Below are 6,004 nucleotides of genomic sequence, written 5' to 3'. Positions count from 1 at the left end.
TGCATTTTGTATTAGTAACTCTGCTTTGGATAAAAGCCAGCTGGTCATGTGGTCAACAGTGTACAATCCGGTCCTCCCCTTTCTTTTTTTTTTCTTTTTAGCACCCAGAATGATTTGAGCTCCTTTAAGCATAAAGAATAGATCTAGCCTTTTGACAGACATAGTGCAATACAAATTGGGCAGCTGCCAGATGCTTCCCAATGTTTTGGATACAACTAAGAAACACTTAGTTAGTAGTATTATTCCATGTATCCATTTATCCAAATATGTACATATTTTTAAATTGGCTGGAATTAATAATCCTAAATTATTCTGGAGCTCTAGTTTACTTAAACTCTGTGCACAAATTGCACACAACTGAGATGTATCCTGACGGGGTGTTCCATGCACATCTAACTTTATGGATGTGTGTGCAGAACAATGGATTTACTTGCTATGGATTCTACATTCCAGCATCCGGATGTGTGCTTGGCAGAGAAAAAATGTGATATTCAAGAATCTTTTTTTGGTCTTTCTGATTGTACATTTTCCTTTCATGTAGGAACAAATTTTAACAATAAAGTGTGTAATGATATCATTAAAGGCATTTAATCAAAAAGCCATATTGTATGGCACATGCAGGATATCAAAGTGCATGTTATTAGACAGCATTTTTTTTTTTTGCTGCTTTACATTTTGTTTTATTTTTTACCAACTTGGTTATATTATTATTTTTGCAATACAGGTTCACGGGTACATTATTTTAAGCTTATGTTCAGACTGGCCATGAGGTTGTGTTGTGGTTAGGCTATGTACACGGGTCAGATGATTCCCACCTCAGCATTAGTATTGGATGAAAATCTGATGTGTGTACAGCAGCTGTCGGACATTGTTCATGGATCCATCCTGGCAGATCCACGAACAACAAAAGAAGAACAACCGCAATGCAAGTGAAGGGGAGAGAGCACAGCGGGGTGCCGCTCCTTTTGCTCCATAGAGCAAAACGACGCTGTTTGTATAACACTCGTTCATGCATCTTTCAGTTTTGGAAAGGATTGTGAAAAATCATTTCCAACAACAAAAATATAACGTGTGTACGCAGCCTTACCGCTTCTTCATGCCAAGGAGCCTCTGGAGAGATGCTAGATATAGCATAGAGAATGAATAGGGGCAGCAGTGAAAGGTACAGTACCCCTCACTGCTACAAACAGTGCAAAGGATGGTTCTGATAAAGTTCACCATAACCGAATTCACCTCTATTCATTGCCATCATTTGGCCATTGAGTTGTTGTTGGACCCCAACACAATAAGGGCAGGTTCAGTTGTAATTAGGCGATCTTGTGCGGCTGCTGGTGGATGCCATCTTGGCAGCTTCTCAGTCACCTTCACTGCAGCACCGGTGTTCCTAAAGAATCAGTGGCTGGCAGCAATAAGTGGTACTAGTACCGGTCACCGCCGCCCCCATTCATTCTCTATGGAGCTGCCTCCAAGCTACATGTAACATCTCCATAGAGGTATCAGTTCCCTTTCATTAAGGGCTCTGTAACCTCACCAAAAAGTATCCTTAGGTGGATGCTCAATGCACACATCAATCAGCACCCATGCTGAACATGACTGTACAGTATGGTGGATCGGAACAGGGGTGGCGCTCCCTATAAGCACATACAGTTGTATAAGCGCAGCACAACCATTCATTCCTGCTGTTCTTCATTTTCTTTGGTAAATAAAGCCCAGCCTGTTTATAAAAGGCATACTCACATCTTGTTCCTCAAGCCCTTCACATTTGCAGCCATTTATCCAGCATCTGGATTTTCTTTTCTTCATAAGAAATATGTGTTATAGTAACGTTTGCTAACTTTAAGTGCGTGACTGGTCATGGAAACATTTTCAGTACATCTCTGCATTCCGCGCACATTTTATGTAAGTACAGCAAAATCCCGTCACTCCTGTTTTACTTTTTTAACCTGACAACTTTGCCGCTGCTGCACTATAATCCAAAGCAGTGTTTTCATTCCCACCCTGTGTTAGAGTATCTCCCCCTCTCTGCAACATGGAAGGAGGAGTATTGTAGTTCAGTAGGGGACCATTAGGACAATGCTGACATCAGTTACATAGTCAGGTTGTAAAAAGACATAAATCCATCAAGTTCAACCACTAGGGAAAAAAACATATCCCAGATATAAAACCCTATAGACATAGTTGGGCTTTGATATTGATTTTGTGATGTTGAAGGTTCGACCATATGCTGGACCTGGACTGAAGAAATAGCAGACTGCTAGACTCCCTAATATAGTGTGATTTCCCAATAGGGATTTAAGGGCTTTCAAGATGGATTCCAGGTAAACAAGGACCGCTATTTGACTTTTGAATCAAAGTATCAGTGAAAGATGACATTAGAGTCCAGATAAAATTAATTTAGATCTTTTTAATTGATACTTCTCGCATAGAGGTTAAGACCACGATGATGAAAATCCCGCCACTATGCCACTAGTATAAAGCCGCCAAAACGCGTTAGCTTTCTACAAAGGCTCCTGTTATTAAAAGTAGAGCAGATGATAAACAATTCAATATTTTCTCCCATATAATAATAAGTCTGTAAAATCTGTAAAATGTGGTCTGATGATCATCTGCTAAGTATGGCGTACCAGCTACATCTCTGCTCATCTGGCTTTGGTTTGCATGATAGCCAAGTTATCTGACTTCAAATGTTTTTTATTCGATAATGATTTCCATTTCTCCCTAAACTATTATTTATTTCACTAGACTAATACAAGTACAGCCAGCTATCTGCTGCTTATCATATGAATTTCCTAATATTATTCTGTAAACTGCCACAAAGCAAAAAGCAATAAAATCAGTTTATAACATTTGTAACTAATAATCCAACCATTGCTATAAATACTTTTATAAAGACTAACAAAAAAAACTTGATAAGAAGTGTTTATTAGTTGCTAAGGAAATTAAGGACATTCCTGAAAAGTTTGCAGCGTGTGTGTTTGTGTTTGCAATTTCCCAATGTAATTACTTCTGCAATGATATACTGGCTGACGCGGTCAGGCAGCTGCCGTGCGATGGAGACGGCGGTCACAGTTTGTGTTTTATTAGATCATTAAAGGTAAAATGCATGTAATGTCATGGGGAGAAAACAGAAGCAAAGGTCTGATTACTTGGTATGTACTAAGTATTATTATTTTGTACTATCTGAGTATTATCTGCAATAATATGCTAAGTAGTAGGTATGATCTGAGTTTTATGGTTATTAATATTATTAATTTATAGTACCTACTATCTGCAAAAATACTCCAATTGGTTGATATGATCTGAATATTAGATTGTAAGCTCTTTTGGGCAGGGTCCTCTCCTCCTCCTGTGTCAATGTTTTGAATGTGTCATTTGCAACCCCTATTTATTATACATTAAATTAGCGCTACAAAATATGTAAAATATAAATACAGTAAAATATTACTTAGCAAATTAATACATGTGCAGCACAGTGGCTCAAAGAGGCTGGGTCCCAGGTTCGAATCTTGGCCAGGACACTATCTGCATGGAGTTTGCTGGTTCTCTACGTGTTTGTGTGGGTTACTCCAGGTACTCCAGTTGCCTCCCACCTTCTAAAAATATGCAGATAGTTATTTGGCTTCCCCCTAAAATTGACCTTAGATTGTAATATTGACATATGACTATGGTAGGGACATTAGATTGTCAGCCCCTTAGGTAAAGCAATGTGTAATATGGCGGCACTATGTAAGTACTGTGTAATAATATTAATAATAATACTAGTAGGTATTGTATGCAGGGATACAATGATTACTAATTGGTAATTACTGCAATAATACTCTAATTTACAGGAATGAGTATCATTAGGGCCAGCCCTGTAATGCGTTGCAATCTTCCACTACCGCAGCCACATTTACTTGAATGTGAGTGGTTGGAAACCATTTTTTGCACGTGGTTGCGGCAGATCTTGGCACGATTTCCAAAAGTCACTTTGACATTGGTGGTTGCTTTTGGTACAACTCCGCTGCAGCTGCATCCTTAGCCATGTGCAAAAGTGGTTACTTGCGGTGCTGTTTGCTGCTTCCAACAGATTGTTGTGCACCCGGGAGTGGCTAATCATATTGTTTTCCAATGCAGAGATAAAGGTGTCCTTAGACTTTTATTATTAGTAATTGTATTATCTGAGTACCATCTGCAGTAATATAATTATTTTTATTGCAATATTATTAATTATTTAAGTATTGTCTGTAGTAATAATTACTTTTCCACAACTGTTCAGAAAATGAACAATTTGCTGCTCCCAATCTGTTCAATGTTTGCCTCATTTGTAAAAGTGAAAACAGCTTAACAGCTATGTATAACCTTGATTGACACTTTTATAATGAAAGCCACATTGGAATTTACTCTTCCATTGAATTTATCTATAAACTAGTGATGAGTCTGATTGGCAATTTATAGATCCCCAGATACCATTTGCCACTTTAAAAGTGCAGAACACCATAAACCACAATGGTCATCAATGTTTTTTGTTCTAAACTCCCCAATTGCCTTTATTGTAATGCACTTTGAAAGTGGCGACTAGAAGCTGCAATTAAAATTTATGAGCCACTTACCTTCACTTGAAATTGGTGATCACACCTACTAAAGTGGTGACCAGTTACCCTGCTCAAGTGAATGGAGCTTAGGGTACACATGATATGGCAATCACATCACCATATATATTGTGATTTTATAAATATTACATTACACAAGTGGTAATGATATTTCCAAAAAATGGAAAACAAAGGAGTGAAGATCTGTTATTTGTTTTGTTCTTCTACATAGAAAAAAAGCCGGAATAATTTGGTCTGCTTTGGAAAAGCTGCCATTTAGGTCTAATAGTCTTCTAGATTGTAAGCTCTTCTGAGCAGGGTCCTCTCCTCCTCCTGTGTCACTGTCTGTATCTGTCCGTCATTTGCAATCCCTATTTAAGGTACAGCGCTGCATAATATGTTTGTGCTATAGAAAACCTGTTTATTAATAATAATAATTAATATTTATAGCAATAATAATAATGATATTGGAAGTGACAACTGACATCCATACTGGTTACACCAGTAACCAGCCAGGTCTAAGGCCGACTGTAATTTGTCATTTAAAGTTTATATAAGCCACACATTAAAACAGATGTGGTGGCTCTAGTTTTCTTTTTTCTTTCTTCCTACATTTTCACCTACCTGGTGATCCTGCAAGTAACATACTTCCTGTCCTATCCCAACCACACGCTGACAATATTTCTCCATTATCCATCAATGGGTTGTTGAGACACAACACTCACCATATTGCATATGGACTACAGAAACCAAGCTGAATTACATAAACTTTTGTCTGTTTTCTTCTTCAGGAGATTGGGTTTGCTAGTCCATTTTGGATTATATTACATTGCAATATTTTATTTTTTATTATACAATAGGAAAAGTCCTCCCATCCTTCTGGGAGTCGCTTGCAGATGTCTAACAATGCAAATGAGAAAGGCGAAATAAAACAACTCCGGATGTTAGTCTAGGCAAGGAATTACTTCGAGAGCCAAAAAATAACCCATTTCTATAATATTCCCCAGATCAAAAGGAAAGGAAATTGAATTATATACTGTAATTTTAGCTCAGAAGACATTTTTTTTTTCATTATAAGATAGAACTCCTGTTTTTCCTTCTCTGGTTTATAGCTGGGGTTGAACTATTCTTTTATTCCACCCATGTTGGTATGTTTTGGGTTTGGTTGCCAAATATGGGCTGATTAAACTCATTTCCATTTGAAAGGACTCGGAGTATATCAGGTGAGGGTGTCATGTTTCACAGGATCATAGAAATGATGGGGGTGACACTTCTCCAACAATTATCCTCCTTTAGGAACAATTGTGGGAAGAGCAGGTGCTGGGATGATCCTTGCTTGTTCTCAGGGCTCACTGCCCCAAAAAGAACAAAGACTGGGGAAGGGGGGGATAAAAGGGGCAGGAACAGTGTAAACAGTGTCCATGCATGGATAA

Source organism: Pyxicephalus adspersus, chromosome Z (genome assembly GCF_032062135.1).
Source record: "Pyxicephalus adspersus chromosome Z, UCB_Pads_2.0, whole genome shotgun sequence".
NCBI lineage: Eukaryota > Metazoa > Chordata > Amphibia > Anura > Pyxicephalidae > Pyxicephalus > Pyxicephalus adspersus.
The sequence above is the reverse complement of the archived record's forward strand: the minus strand, read 5'-3'. Positions refer to the sequence as shown.